The 17453-nt window shown below is 35.4% G+C and overlaps 1 long non-coding RNA gene across 2 annotated transcripts; it reads left to right on the forward strand.

The window, feature by feature from the left end:
- The first annotated feature begins 1969 nt into the window (after positions 1-1969).
- On the forward strand, positions 1970-17213 carry LOC127841313 (uncharacterized). Of its 2 annotated transcripts, XR_008030897.1 has the most exons (5): positions 1970-2093; positions 13448-13674; positions 15247-15336; positions 16133-16273; positions 17037-17213. It is a non-coding gene; the product is annotated as an uncharacterized LOC127841313 (long non-coding RNA). The 2 variants fall into 2 exon arrangements; XR_008030898.1 differs by lacking the exon at positions 15247-15336.
- The last annotated feature ends 240 nt before the right edge of the window (positions 17214-17453 follow it).

The following is a 17453-nucleotide window of genomic DNA, read 5'->3' on the forward strand; positions in this document are numbered from 1 at the left end:
TTCAGCTTTGCGCAATATGCTGTCTTGATTTCTTTCTGGCATTTTCAGAAATTATCACAATTGTTGGGTGTTCTTGCCTTTTTGTAATGTCTCGATTCGGGTTTCAGCTGATATTTTGTTTTGTTTCTGGTAATCCATACAGCAGAGTTATTTGAGGTTTCATTTTAGATTGTATTTTCGGCTGGATGGCTGAGACAAGTTTGGATTTGAATGTTTGCCAGAGATGGTTGGTGTATGTCGTTGTTTTTGTCGTTGTTTTTGTAGAGCTGCACTACTTGTCTAGATATTTCTGTGACGTCGGTCCTCCAATTTATCCCAGTTTGCTATAGAGAAAGTGAAGACTCGTCTCGGTTTCTGCTTAATATAACATGGTTTCGTGTCGGGGTCAGCTTTAACATCTGTTATACCGGGGGTGTTGACAGTGGATTTGATTAAGAATCGGTTCGTGGTTAAAATTAGATCAAGAAGGCTGTTTTCTCGGGTGGGCGTGTCATGAACTTGAGTGAGGTTGTAGTAGATTGGCAGGTCCAGACGAGCTTGTTGAACATCTCTAGCCTGGGCTTCACTTCGTACCGATAGATTTGTCCTTGCAATACCATAACATTTGAAGTCACCGGCTATGATGGTAACAAGTTCATTGTCACTCACAGCCATCTCAACTGATTTTCTCAGTTCGTTGACTTCTGACATACTTCTGTGCGGCGTTTAGAAGGATGATAAGAGGAGCTTCTTATTCAACTTTCTCTTAAAGGCAAGCAATTCATGCACAATTACAAATACTCCACCAGAGTGTCCTCTGCCGTTTCAACCCTACAATGCGAGGCGCATACCTCCCTGGACTGTAAGGTATATGTCGATGTTGGCCTGCGTGGTTTTTGAATCTTTTAGCAATAAGTCCCTTCCACGGACTATGTAAGGTTTGATGTAGTTGAGAGCTTCCTTAAGTTGGGAGGTTTCCTCTCCAACCCCTAACCCCCGACATGGCTACGACATCTTATGTTTGTTATGCGCGTGTTCTTGGGAGACGAGGAACAAGGTTGAGATGTTGGTTATGCACTGGGTCGTGGAGCGTTGTTGCCATGATCTGCAAGATCTTCTGGAGTGCATGTGGCTGAATGTGGAGCCCGATGTGATTCTAGAATCAATAGTTAACAGCGGTTCGTAAATGTTTTCGCTAAATTCGATACTTCTGGGTGTGACTAAAACCATGCGTTGTTTCGTATTTGCAGCATAGACATTGTATATGCGAGTGTTTTACTTGAAAATCGTAATCAGCAGAGCAGAGTTCGAGGTACGAACGATGATTCTATATATTATAGCCATAACAACAAAAGGCTTATGTGTGTTCCCACGTTACTGGGAGATCACATAAACCGCGCGGATATATGCTTGGGAAGGGTTGGACTCATTGTCGCCCCAGAGTAGTAGGATGGTGAATACTATTCTTTGTTGATTTAGCTGGTTCGACAAATTTCCAGAATATGTATCTCAGACAGTTACGAGAGATTCCTGATAAAAAGTTGGAGTATAGGGTGGAGAATATTTCCGCTGGATATTGCTTCTTGTAAGAGGGTTGGATCATTGTAAGAAGCGTGATGATCATTAATGTATTAGTATGTTGTTAATACATAGAGGAATAAAAATGCTTAAGTTTTATAATATACAATACATTCAAAGAATCTGTTTATTGCTTACACTTATAAGTTAAAAAAAATCTTCGCATATAATTTCACAAGGAATTTTAACATTCTCCTAGGAGAGTTGTCGTTCGTGCCTCAACATAATGATTGTAATGAACAGCAGTGTAAGAGACAATCGTGATACATCGGCTATCTCGGATTCCTCCGTAAGATAGGCTGAAATAAATCGTCTGCTGATCCAGAGTGTGTAAGAGAGTGAGTGTAAGAGAGTGGAATTTTAAGTGTATCGTGACCTACTGACCTTTTCTTTAAATAGTGTAGTTTAACCAGTTTTGTTAACTGGCAGACGCTAAACAACAACAACACCAAAGATCGATAAATAAACACATTTAGATATGTTTGGTTTGCTAATTACAAGATTATTATACTACTTGGGATAAGACACATACCATGGTATGTTTTTTTCTTATATAATTTATCAAATAGCTAACTTTTTGCAAATTATGCTTATAGCATATTTTCCGGATATTGATTATTATTCGGATAATGATTAATGCGATTCATTTTCATTCATTTTTGTGGTTTAATTTTACAAGAAGTTTCAGTTCCTGCACTCCATTGAGTTGCAGTTGTTTAAGAAAATTAAAGTGAAAAACAGTATTTTAAATATATCGTATAAGTACTTAAATATATATCGTGTAAGTATCCTCTAAACCTATAAGTTCGTGCACCTTAAACTTCAAAGGCATATCTTTCATGAAAAAACATTAGACAATAACTAAACTTGATATATACTTTATGATTTATCTTTTGTTAAACAAATAACGATTGAAATATGTTGGTTGATAATAATAATAATGGAGTAACGTACCTTTAAACATTCATGTATATCTTAGTCTGCGTCACACAGAATTACCCTATAAGATCGTGGGGTGCTGGAGGTTTCGGTAAATGACAAGTTCGGTAAATTGATTTATATAGTAAAAGCCTTGGAGGTTTCGGTAAATTGATTTTATAGAGGAGGTATACCTACAACGAGGTGTTAATGACACCTATTATCGGCTTACAATAACATTAGGGGCATTTATTTGCAAACTGTGGATTAATTTTGAGTTGAGTAATTAATGCTATGCCTAAGGTAAAGAATTAAGGGAAATGAATGAGCTACCTTTAAAAAACGAATTCTGTTAGGAAATTTTTTGTTAATTTTACGATTTAAATAACGCAATACTGTTGTTGTTTTTTTAATTGGTGCTTTTATTTAAATAACATAATAGTAACATAATAGTAATAAGAAGTAATGATTTATGGCGGAATCAATGTAAGCTCTTCAATTAAGTTTAATGCTATTTTAAAAAGTTTCTTGTAAAATATGATTTAATAAAAATGATTTCATGTTGAATTTTATATTTATTTATATGTTTTATTATTTCTTTCTGGTTGAGGAAAACACAAGAAAAAACAATATATAAAATTTAATACGTGTACGTAATTTATAAAAAGTAATATAATGATACGCGTTATGTTTTATAATTATGTTAAGTGCGCGTGCCATTGAACGTTGAGCTAAGCGAAGAGATACACCAGGGCTTTTTTTCCTTATTTATGAGTGGCCGTGGAAGGACATTTCACAATTTTGAAAAGGACAATTCACAAACCTAACATGGCCTTGAATTTTTACAAAATGGGCCGTTTTTCACAATTTTAATAATTTCATGACTCGTTTTTTCACAATTTTAAGAAGTTCGCGACTCAATTTTTCACAATTTTGAAAAGTTCGCAACTCAATTTGACACAATTTTGAAAAATTTGCAACTCATTTTTTCACAATTTTGAAAAGTTCGCGACTCATTTTTTCACAAAGTAAGGGGGCCAGGGCCGCTTCACAAAGTCCGGAAAAAAAGCCCTGTACACATAATTGAAAACTGATAAAAATGACATTAAACACACTCGTCGTCGTCGAGCATGTGGTGGACCGCTGTGGATGGTCCCAGGGCATTGATGTGGCTGATGATCCTCAGTAGATCAGTGATTGTCAGCTTCTCCTCTTCGTAGTCATCCCATGCTTGATGTAGTCTGCCGTGAATCGTAACATACTTCTTCCGTCTGATCTTCGTGAGAAGGTGCTGGCTTACCAGCCGTATATGTAGATCAACTGTCTCAGATTCCTCTCTGAGAAGGTTGGCCAACTTGTAAAGACCAAGGCTGAACACGCTCGTGCGTTGATGCGTCTATGCCATCCTGTAATTATAATAAAAACATATGTTTGTACTTAATAACATGATTATGTCATTTTTTATCAGTTTATAATAACAGTATTATGAAACAAATGCTTACTACCGATATTGTATACTATGAAAGTATAATATTAATATACGAATAATATCCAATGTGAAACTGTGAATTGTTTCTTACTTATAAATTAATAATGCTAATTGTATTATAGTTACCTTCCAAGATGTTGTTCGTGCGCACCTCCTCTCTAAACACGCACCAATTGAGGGGTCGCCATACACTGCCGTGGATCCATGTACGGGAAATGTACTCGCATACCCGCAGTACGGGACCCCTGACTCCTTCAGCAACCTCCATCAGCCTGTTGAATGCCGGTTCAATTTGTTCAACTGGTAGATAAGGAAGGGACATAATCTTCCTAAAGAACTCGAACTTGTCACCATGTTGCTGATACGCGGTACTCAGTCCCTCTGTGGTGATCTTCCTGTATATCCGCTGTGTAAAGTGGAAGACAAATGAAATATAAAATCAAGTCCGTACATTTAAACAGATAATTTAATTAGTGCCAAACAACTTAATTAATGTACATCAAAATTAATCCACAGTTTGCAAATAAATGCCCCTAATGTTATTGTAAGCCAATAATAGGTGTCATTAACACCTCGTTGTAGGTATACCTCCTCTATAACACTAATTTACCGAAACCTCCAAGGCTTTTACTATATAAATCAATTTACCGAACTTGTCATTTACCGAAACCTCCATAACCCAGATCGTGCATCGATTTTGATGACGTCACAGCGAGGCCCTGTCATGTGTTTATAATAACCGATATATGTTTTTGTGAATAAGTGTTTATTTGTATTAAATATGTGTTGTTTTAGACGAATTTCGTGAATAAACTGTATTGAAAATATTGGTTTAAATAATACTGGTCTTCATAAAAACAAAATATGAAATGTGATAACTGTATTCAGAGGTCTAGATAAAGTGTATTTACTAACAGAAAATACATGTAGCTTAATAAAATTCTATTCACAATGGGGGCATAAAAGGCTGTCACCCCTTCTAATGACAGTTGTTTTGTGACAAAATCCTAAATTGACGCAGCGAGAACCTTTATTTTAGGCCGGCCACGATCTTAACGTATGGTCTCGTGTCATCATTTGGGGGTAAAATTTTCCGCATACACAGCATTCTTTAATCGTATTGTAATGCAAAGTACAGAGAGCACAATACGAATTCAAGACGGGCCTTCAAGGGAAACTACTCTTACAACATTTTACGATCAAAACATTGACAAACATAGCCGTCTGGTGCAGGAAATGTGCAGATTTTAAACATTGTTTAGGCTATTTCTTTGGAACGAGGTCAGAAAAACGGACAATTTATATCATATTTATTGTTTTTTCCTCATGATTGTTGTCTTATCGGCTGTGGAAATTCTCGCGTTACATAAGTGAATAGTTTTCGGGCACGTGCGTTCGAATGTTGCTTAGAAGTTTACGTCATAAAAAAGTACACGATCTTATAGGGCTGCACGAAGTTATAGGAATAGAGGATACCTGTTATTGAACAGCACCTATTATCGGACATTTTATTTTGGTTCTGTATGGGCATGCGCATGACGTCACATCGATTAACCTATGTTAGTGTTTCCGATCGCCAAAATCGCCAAAGGCGATTGAATATTTCAGCTGGCGATTAAAGTTAAAGTGCTATTTCTCTCTAAGTATATAAATATTCCCTTCTTTGAAAAAGACCTCGGTACCGATTTCCACATGTAATCGCCATAAAAACTCCAGGTGGTAAAAGATAATCCACTGATAAGAGATATCCGGACGCACGTATCATATATTCTAGCCACAATACACAGGTATGTATGCTGACACAGATGCATCACGGGAAATTCTCGGGTACCTTCCAGTCGCCGAACTGTGATGTTACACGTCCAATCAGTTACGAGAATGCTTAAGGAGGCGGGGTTATATGGTGACTATTATTTTTGATCGACGTCGGTCACTGAGTTAGAGTTTATCGCAGGTTGTTTAACAATGAAATCGCATTTGTAGCATTAATACGCATACATGCCAGAAATTTTTAGGTCCAAAGCGGGACATTCCATAACAAAATTGTTGGGACATTTGACCAAAAAGCAGGACACCTAAAACGATCTATCATTCCACCTTTACTGTTGTCAGTATAGTACTAACAAAAACTCTTGATACTTTTATTCAAGACATAAAACATCTGATATGAAGCATGAAATCTAAAACAGTTTTATTAAATAAGACATTAGCAAACAACGAAGAGAATATTCATCTTTTAAGAGTACACAATCTGGAACATTACGACAACAATACTCATTATATTAATTTCAATGGCAAACATTAACGCAGGGGAGGCTATCCAGTACACTGAAAGTACGGGTTACAGTAAACTATCTACAGAACAGTTACATCAGCTTGACACGGAATGCGCGGCCTTACACATTTCCAAAGTAGGTTTCTGGTGGATGTCAATTGTCGCGGCTTAATTGTAGTAGGGTCAAACTATCATGCATAGCACCTCGTTGTTTTTAGCTTAATTGGAGTAGGGTCAAACTGTCATGCAAAGCATCTCGTTGTTTTTATTACAATTACACCCAATTACACTAGACAGAATGGGTATCACTTATTGGACTGTTTGTTGCGATTTTGGTATATTGCACATTCGGATTATCCCGCTATTTTGGAACTAAACATTGAATGTAAAAGACTCATTAATGACGTAGAGTTAATTTTACAAAACAATTGTTTTGTAAACCGTTTCAAACAAAGACAAAAACAAACACATTTTCAACTTTTTTTTCATTATAATACAACTATCGATAGCAATAAGCGACCACTATCTTGAAGACCACCATGGTGTGAATGCCTGATAAAATCAATAATTAGCCGATAAATCGCTGATAAGGTGTCACAAACAACACTTGTACACACGAGAAGTAGAATTGGATTGTTAATTGGGGGCAATAAAGGGATTAGCGGTGGTAAATGTTATCGAAACAGAGCTTGAATAGTGAATTTTATTGGGAACCTATAGACCTTACATCGTTTTTTTATGAATGTCGGGACAAATCGTCTTATATCGGGACGCTGGGACAAAGGGCCCAAAAGAGGGACTGTCCCACCGAGATCGGGACGTCTGGCATGTATGAATACGTAATATAAAAACGGTAAATAAAGCAGTACATTCAAGGCGGTCTCGGGCATCATCATCACACCTAATCACTGTAAACAATTGTTAGTTTTGAGAAGTTAATTTCAATTGGTGAGCAATTAATTACTTATGGCGAGTAAGTTGTGAAAAACAATACCCGGTATCGCGGCAATATAAATATAAACCCGGGTATTAAATTTTAGCAAATATACGTCACTGAGATCAATGACCCAAACATACAGGTTTTTAATGTTTATTCATAAACAAAATAACATATTTGCCATATTCTCTCCTATTCACTCCAGCTTATATTCGATATACACACAATCATGAAAATGTGAATAAGTCGAGAAAGATCTAATGACGTCACGAATTTCGTGATGTCATCTTGTGTCATTGATCATGTGACTGCTATGAAGTTCTCCATGTCAGCGTTTAATGCAGATCTCTAAAAATGTCGGAAAAAAATGCAAATAAAAGAAACGCAGATTCTTGCACTTGTAGTATTATTTCTCAATAAAAATGTTTTATTTGTAAATCAAAGTGAACGGATGGTTGTACACCATTTTCTCCATATAACCTGCATTATGTCCGGATATTTAATAACACCCTGAAATTAATATTTACGACAGAACCAAACTTGTGAAAATAATAAAGCGTATTATTGTTGTTACCAGGTGTTTCATTCATGAAATGTCTGTTTTGTCGTTTAGTGATTATGTTTATAAACTAGTTTCGAGACGATTTTTTAATAAGTTTTTAACACCAGAGTAAATCTGTTGTGTATATATTGTAAATCCGCAAGATGTCGTTTCAATCATTTGTTGCATTTATTGATAATAAAACGAATACTTAAACCTTGTTTTAATGTTTTCAACAGTGCACCTCGGTATCTACAATTGTACATGAGCAACAAGCTGCAACGTCAACAGTTACGATAGATACGCCACAGCCTTCAGGAAATAATGCACCGCCGATAGCGTCTACGGATCGAAAGTTCAAGCGGGAATGGAAGGAAAATTGTCCGTTCGTACGCTTTGATTGTGCAAAGCAACTCATGTTCTGCCAAATATGCGAGTCCGCGGGGAGAATTAACATATGGACTTCAGGGTGCAACAAAATGAAGGTAGACGCCATCAAGAAACACACAGTGACCAGCGACCATAAGTTGGCGTTAGCTGCGCAGAACGCGTCCGTTAGTATTGAACAGGCGGCAATCAAAGCAGCAGAAAAGGAGCGTGAAGGTGTAGATGGACTTATGACAAATTTGTATTATTCAGCTAAACGCAACGAACCATCAAGTTCTATTAGTGACTTGAACAAACTTCTTGTGCACCACAGCGTATCTAGATTTGGAAGCATGATGAGGGCTGACAAGTCTCTGCCATATGAGCATCATGAAAGCGTGCGTGACATGCTGGATGCGATTGCAGAGGTGGTTAGGAGGCAACTGATTGACAACATTCGCTAAAGCGGGGTATTCTCTGTCATGTGTGACGAATCGACAGATGTCTCAACGGATAAGACATTGATATTTTATATATATAACTTAATTAAAACAAAACAACGGAACCGCCTTTATGTTTCAACAGTAAACACTCTCATGATGATGACTGTTGACACGCCTGACATTTCGGACATGAACCAGTTCAACTTTGGACGTGCCTTTGACGTTTGGGCGGTTTCAAAGGCCAGAAGGTTTGGTAATAAAACAAAATAGTGTAAATGTGATTTTGTGTATGTGCTGGAACATAAAAAAAACTTAACTTGATTACATTGGGAAGTTTTACTATTACTAGATCATCAATCCGGTTTGTTTATTTTAAAGCAAGTACATGTACATGTGAAAACTGCCTCACTGATTTATGTGTGAACTACATATATATTATTATGATTGATCCACACTATGAAGTTATGTGCTGTTGAATAAAATATTGTTTTGCTATATGTCACTTCAATGCTTGTTGATACTAATAAATTGATGATAATACTTATGTTGTTGTTGATGTTTGGTAAGTCTCACACACATAAAAAGTGGTTCACCAGCGAAGAAAAAAACTTCAAGCAAAAAAAGAGCTCATTTCAGAAAAAAATAGTCTTAATTTTGCTCAGGAAATAGCCCCAAAACGCACCACAGACGATCTAGGATCCAAAAATGTTCAGGGGGGGCATGCCCCCGGACCCCCCTAGATTTGGCTACTAAGGTTTTTTCCTTAGCGCCAACCTAGTAAACAAATGGTCGTACATGAAGTCCATTACTACAGCCTACTTAGCTTGAAACAAATGCGCAAAAAACAGGTTAAACAAAGCATTTATTATTATTTACACGGGTTTATGTGTTTTTTGCTATTACTTTTTGAATGCATTATCAAAACGTGCATTTACACCCCAAAAAGCATATTTCTGTTTGCAATTTGATTGCAGCAACACAGATTTTTTCGCCGAGTCCGGGTCACATGATTGTCATGTGACTTTGTATATACTGGAGTATTATTTATGGACTGTCCGGTAATAGATCGGCTGCAATTTTGTTTTGTCTGCTAGAGGGGACAATAACCAGGGAATCATTGTTATGAATTCTTGAAGGATATTTGCTGGAAAACTTTACAGATAAGTTATTCAATTATTGAACTGTTAGTCACTTGTTCATGCAAACAAAATGTTTTTGTTCAATTTTAACTTAATTTCTTAGGTGTTCGATAACTGGTTCGTCAACCATAGTAACTGCCAAATGGTTGGCAAGTATTTTTAAAGGTTTTTTCTTGGATTTATTTGTTGATAAAAAGAACTTTGCCATGAAAAATGAACTAATATATCCTGGGTTTGTTTTCTACCAGCAGTGTTTTTTTTTTCATTCAAAATCGGCCCTTTTTCGGGTCTGGTAACCGGACCCATTCCCAATAAAAAAGTATATATTTTTCCCAAAATGGGAGCTCAAAATTCCCAATGGAAGGTTTCCAAAAAAAAATAAAAACATTTAGATCTCAATATTGTGTTCATCTCCCATCCATATAAGATCAACCGTAGTAAATATGATACTGGACACACTTAAAATATCCTCAATTTTGAAGCATTTGATAGCAAAACAACAACATTAGTTTATTATGTTGAATTTGACACAGTGTGTCAAATATTAAATATATAAAATCAGCAATTAAATGAATTTGCTTGTTGACCACATCAGCTTCTGTTGAAATTTGAGGTTGCAGTAAAAACAATTGATATCATCTGTATTGTAGTACATGAACGAAAATTTCAAGAACACAGGTCTGGCAGGGCTTTTTTCCTGTCTCTGTTAATTGGCCCTGGCCCCCTCACTTTGTGAAAACATGAGTTGCAAACTTTTGAAAAAAAAAAATGTGAAAAAAATGAGTTGCAAACTACTGAAAATTGTGACTTCTTTTCGACTTGTGCATGCTATTTCACATTTTATTACCACGAAATTTGTAAACATTGTAATTTTTTAACTTGCTGCTGTCAACTTCAAGAAAACAAGCTTCTGTAAGTTTGTGACGAAGCAAATTGTGTTTAAGGGTTACAAACAGGAAATAAATAGAACATCCAGTATATACTTCTGTGGGAGGAATACTCGCCGCTTACCAGTATGCTCTGTCAATTTACTGGTATGTGCACCAGCTTTAGAAAATTGAATTTTCTTTCAGCTATTTTCAGCATACGTCACCGCTACACATCACGTTAGTTGCAAAGTTGTAAACATTTCTTCCAATTATGAAACGGGTACATGTATATCTTCCATAATTCTTGACAACGTTGCACCTAAGCTGTGTTATTAGCATTTTTTATGCAAGAGTAACTGAAATCCGGTAAAAAGTAGACCAGTTTATATGCATAATAGTTGGATTTGTCACCTTTATAGGGCCTTTAAGATTATAAATAACAAGTTGCTTAAAATGTATATGTTAGGTATTGTTCTCAAACATAGTTTTAAGTCCTTCAGTGCCTTTTACACTGCATACCGTAATGTGAGGATCTTGTTTGTGGAATTAAATACCCCTGAGGTGATTATAATAATTTAAATACCAATATATGGCACATACATGTACATTTTTTATTAAATGGTCAGCAAATGTATTCTCCACTCAATTACCTCTCTAAATAGTTATTAAAGTTCAATTGCCCTTAAATTACCAGTTAGTGTACATTCCAATATTAAATTCAGTGTAATTATTGTATAGCCTCCCCTTATAGCAATGTAGATCAATACTGAAAACAATGTCACCAACTGGCGGGAGCACACAGCCATCAGTAGGAGATATTGGCATATTGATCACGTTCTATTCCCATTCTCATTCAAGACACAGTTTCAGTTCTCTATAGAGCTGTGACTGGCTTCCAATTGGATGGAATATATTTTATGCCTGGGGGAAAGTACTGTATGTGAATTGTCATAAAATATGTATGGTCAATGCTGGACAGTGCTCAATAGTTGGGGAGTTTTATCCATTTTGAATGCTTATAGATATATGGATTTACAATATGCATGGTTGGATTCTTAGAAGTACAATAAATACGGTATGTTAAGGCAGAGTGGTTATGAATGTAACCTATTTTTGAGGTTAAGCCAGATTTGTTCACTTTATTAAAAAAGATTCATTTGTTGTCATGATATGCAAATGATAACATATACTTCATGGTGATATATATATGTTTGGCTTGCACATGTAAAAGCAACTGATTAAAAAAAAATATATAATTCAGCTTTCATTCACCCTTTCATATATTTTTTTTTTACTTAACCTTGTTTCCATTCATTTCCCAGTTCATTTATCATTAAAGCAGTCGGTGACATTTTCTTTACAACACCATATGTTACCCTACCATCTTATCTTCGAGCAAATGTTAAGGGTATTATAATACATGTATGTCATTGTCAGCAGTAACATGTGAGCACATACATGCATATGCTAGCATATAAACATTAAGCATACATAGGTGCTATTTTAGCTTATATTTTAAATTACCATGATTGTTTACATATAGGATGTACATTGTATTTTGACTGGTAAATTGTGAAAATTGAAATGATGCTCATAACTCAGTAAATCAACAGACTTGTAATGATATTTATAATTATCAGTTTTTGTAGTGATGTTAATGACTAGGTTTTATTGGTAGTGATGAAAATAATAAGGTTTGGTTGTGATTATGAACTAGAAATCTATAGAAGTGAAATGTTTAAATTATTTTAAAATAATAATAAATTAATGTAAAAAGATCACAAAATGTGAAGTTATAACAATGACAATAGTTATACTAATAATTATAATGATAATGATAATAGTATTTTAATTATTATCTTTAAATGACTATTGTTATAATGATTAAAATTATTGTTGTGATTTTTTTTACTGATTTGTTATTTGTTTAATAAGAAAAAAGTAATATGCATGTAAACTGATTTTTTTATCATGAGCAGTAAATGGTTATCGTGACATGCTGCATTAGGAGTCTTTTGAAGAATTGCTCTTCTTCTGTATTTACAGAAATATTCAATACAATATTGTGATGCAGTGCTCCAGCTAGGATTTGAAAAGGGCAGGGGGGCTTTTTTGTCAAAAGGGCACTTTCGACGCGCAGTATTTTGTGAAAAGGGCACTTTCGATGCGCAGTATTTTGTGAAAAGGGCACGTTCGAGCGCGCGGGTGTTTCTGGAATGCTTTCTATTGCATGTTAATTTATATGTTATAAATAATTGTATTATTCCCATTATTATTAAACCATTCAAATATAATGTCTACAATGAGGATTAAACTAATTACAATGTAATAAGAGATTTATGAATAATCATAATGTAAAAAAAAAAAAAGGGCGGAGGTTCGGGGGGGCAGGGCGGAGGTTCGGGAGGGCAGGGCGCGGCGCCCTTCGATTAAGGCCTAGCTGGAGCACTGTGATGTGCGATGTGAAGCTAGATAACGAAAGTAAATTCCTTAAGGCTAAACCTTTAAGCATAATGTTTGTCTTTCAATTGTAAAACCAATCTTTTGGAAGACCACTTTTTGTTCAGACTTTCACTTGATGGTTTTGAATGGTGATGTTAAAATAATATAAGGCTAAAGTGAATATTTTTGTTCTTGTAATCTTGCATTCAAACAAATATAGTTACCCGTATGTATTGTGATTTGTGTATCTCTTAAAGGGACAGTCAACCGCAATTGACAAAAAAAAAGTTCTAAAATACCGTATTTTTTTACAATTATTAGTTTATATTGATTAAAATATCATGACTGGTATATTACATTACTTGACGGTCCCTTTAAGAGATACACAAATCAGAACAGGCACTTTGAAAGGTAAATATTAAAAAGGGGTAAATTGGAAATGTATTTAAAACCCATGAATTCTATTTTCAGTTTTATCAACTTCAGAAGTCTAGTGAGTAAGGGCAATGCTGGAACAATTATAAGTGTCTACGACACCAATTTGGCATAATACATTGTATTAAGTGAGCTACGTTGGTTCCAATAGCAGCAACAACAACAATACAAATTATACCAGACCTGAAAGGAACCAAGCTATAGACACGTTTCACAAGGCAGTAAAAAAGGAAAATTTCTCTACAGTAAATATGAAGGTACAAGTAAGTACAATATTAAAAGTAGTTTAGTCCAGGATTTCTCAGACTATTTATATTATAAATTTGCTTTCCTCTGCATACATTTTAGTTTAAACCTGTTTATTATGCCTCCAGTAGGGTGGTATATAGCAGTTGAACTGTCCTGTGCGACTGTTCGAAAACTTCAACATTGGCCATAACTTTTGCAATATTGAAGATATTGAACTTGTTATTTGGCATGCATGTGTATCTCATGGAGCTGCAGATTTTGAGTGGTAAAAGGTCAAGGTCATTCTAATAGGTCAAAGGTCAAACATATGGCTTCAAAGCGGGGCAATAGGGGCATAATGTTTCTGACAAACATCTCTTGTTTTAGCTCAATTGCATCGAAAGCCTCAATCTTATTGAAATGCTATCGAGTCTGTTACCTGGGCCTTGACCAGGACTTTATGTCTTTTTGGGTGACCTTAACAACGTTCCCACAGTGGGGTAGACACCCATGACCTCCCAGTCGCTGGGAGGACACCATATTCATAACATCACGGAGACCTTTACATGCATTTTAAAGCATGACTATTTTAACTTCTGTATTTTTCAAATTGTGATACACATTTTTAAACAAACATATATTTTTGCCCGATTACATATAAAGAACAAAGTACACATTTTATTTAATTTAAAGCATAATTTTGATATACATTTTGATACAAATTCTCAATTGTTATATAATTATGTAATGAATAAAAATTCTCAACTTAAATAAGCAAAAAACAATATAGAGTGTATTGCAGTAATCAATGTATAGGTAGTTTAATTGCCGCTTAGACAAATGATAAAACAGCATGTGGGAAGAGTGGGAATGTGCTGTGTTGTAAAACATTTGTTCATTCATGGGAAATAAGTAATAAGTAATACTATCCTTATGTCACTTTAACCTTATATAAAAATGTACCACAGACACTGAGACAGTACAGTGGGCGTTGGTGTAACAGTTTTATGGAACATGAAAATGTGTTACATTGTATTTACCGGTAACTCTCTGACGTTACTGTGGAAACAGTTGTTGATTATTGCAAATAGTTTTGCAGATATTTCATTCATGTGTTATAAGAGTATAATAAGTATTGTGACACTTACATGCTCAATTTCCGTTAAGGAATGAAGTGCTTCAGGCTTAATTTTTGGTCTAGAGAAATACAAGGTGTCATTGTGAATTTATGATTTAAAAATTTATTAAAACAAATATTATAAACACTTGAATGTTTGAGAAGGGTGTAAAACGCATATTATTTTTGTTCTCTGTTTTTGAATAATTGATATATCGTGAAACACAGAAGATATTTGTTGGTTTTGGTAGATTTGATGGTCAATATGAATTAATAATTAATCAAAGAAATGAACATTTATTTGATCCGCAAACAATGGTTTGAGAAGTGTAATATTGGAGTCCCTATCTCAGTTGGTCCATCATTTTGCGATAAAGGTTTAACCCATTTATGCCTAGTGGACTCTCCCATCCTTCTAAATTGGATCAATTTATTTCAAAATTAGGGATGTCTAGCATATTTATTTCTATATTTAGAATATTTCTTACAGAAATTCCTTTAAGCAAACATCGCAGACCCAGATGAGATGCCGCATCATGCTGTTTGCCAAGGCCTTTTTTCTAGACGCTAGGCATAAAAGGTTTAAACAGATTTGTGGAGCAAACTTCTTTAACATCTATCAGAAAATTAAATGGAATCTTCAAGTATGTCATCTCCATGAGATGTTACTGATATGAAAGAAACTTTGTTATCAACATTGATCAAAACATTCCTGAGTTATTTGCCCTTGAACACAAACATCAAAATGGGTCATGAGTCACGCAGAGTTGTCGTTCCTTGCTCTCACATACAATCACTGCCATCGCAAGAAAATCCTACCAGATTCCATCAGATTTTCTTTTTGTTTATTTATTATATTATGAAAAGTAGTCTCATTTTCTTTTATATTTAAAAAAATCTGTATAGTTTAGGTTCATAATAAAAAATAAATTACCTGAATTGAAAAAAAAGTAAAAATAGCAACGGTAACATTATTTTACCGCGTGGCTAGGCTATCATCCCGTGGCTGGTTATGAAGGCCCGGGATTTAATCCAACTAAACTGGTTCCAGTCATCTCTGCCCTGAGGTTGGGGACAAAGCTCTAGATCCAGGAGTGGTGCAGCTGCAAGTGAAAACTTGTATTTTGTGTAATTAAGAGTGGATATAAAAACAATACTTTAAAGAGACAAAACATTATATTTTTCAATTTTTTTACCCTCTGTTTACAATTTTCAATGTTCTAACTGGAGAATTTTGCAGCTATAATACTCTCATCAGTGCAAAATAATGACATAATTCAACTAATTTAGTCAAGGTTTGTAAATAAACAGTTTGCGTTTAAGCCCAGTTTTCTGAAGATATGCTTCATATCTTTTTATTTCGATGTTTCTTACAGGTTAAAAGATGATAGTAGACTGAGATAATTGAGGACAGTGACCACTGGTCAGTGACTGGGAATAAGTTATCCAGAGGAATAGCTGAAGGGTGACTCCAGCCATGTCCGAGACAGAACGATCAACCCTGATTTCCCAGCCTGGTATTAATACTTTTAATTACTGTACAAACCATACATTTCCTTATTAAAGCACCCCTCCCCCACTCAGTAAATATACATGGACTTATTAACCTTGAGTTTTCTCAACTATTACTTCTCCCTTATAATTGCCCCTCTGCCCAATATGGCTTTACAACCCAAACTCAAAACCAATTCATTATTGCATAGAAATAATTTAATTCTTCCGCAGACCATTTCTTAGTCATTAGTGTATGCACATTTAGAAAGTGTGTTTACCCATCTGTATACAGATGACAATACTATTGTGATGTTATGGAAAACCATGCGTTAAATTTGCATTCCACATTTGAATTGGTACTGACCTATTCCAGAACTAAGGAACCAAATTGTATTCAAATGCATCAAAATTATTCCTATCCCTGTCATTTACACACTAGAGTAAACACTGAAATTTGCATTCCTATTTGGATGAGTACTCTGCGTCCTATTCCAAATCTAAGAAAAAAACAACAACACTGAAATGAGCCTTGCTCTGGGAAACTAGGGCTTAATGCATGTGCGTATAATGTCATCCCAGGTTAGCCTGTGCAGTTTGTGCAGGCTATTCAGGGACAATAATTCTTGAGATTTTAGGGAATTGTTTGTTTAATTGAAGTCTCTTCTCTGCAAAAATCTAATTCAGGGGGAAAGTGTCATCTCTGATTAGCCTGTGCAAACTTCGCACATAAATTTAAGCCTGTTACCCAGCAAGGCTAATATATATTCCAATGCCGCTCATTTTCAGACCAGAGTATGCAAGGAACCAGCCCTGGTGGCAGGAAGCGGCCCCTGGCTCCCGACTGGAGCAAGTTTGGCTTGAGCCAGGAGCCAGTGAAACCCACACATGGGGGCAGTGCAGACGCTGGACTGGAGGCTGGGTACCAGCATGTAGAACCTGGCAACAAGAATGAACTGTTCCAGGAAGATCTTTTTTACTGAATGTTTTTTTTTAGTTTGTTATTTTTTACAATACAACATTTAGTCAATTTCCTTATGAATCTCTTAAGTTTGAAGCAAAGTTGATATACAATGTAATTTTGAAAACAATTATTCTCAATTTTTATGCACACATGTTTATTCTTAGTCCGTCCAGAGCTTTGATACTCAATTCTCTCCCACAGAATCTCAACCAGAAGATGTGATGGAAAGCCAAGTTCTTAAT

Source organism: Dreissena polymorpha, chromosome 8, assembly GCF_020536995.1.
Source record: "Dreissena polymorpha isolate Duluth1 chromosome 8, UMN_Dpol_1.0, whole genome shotgun sequence".
NCBI lineage: Eukaryota > Metazoa > Mollusca > Bivalvia > Myida > Dreissenidae > Dreissena > Dreissena polymorpha.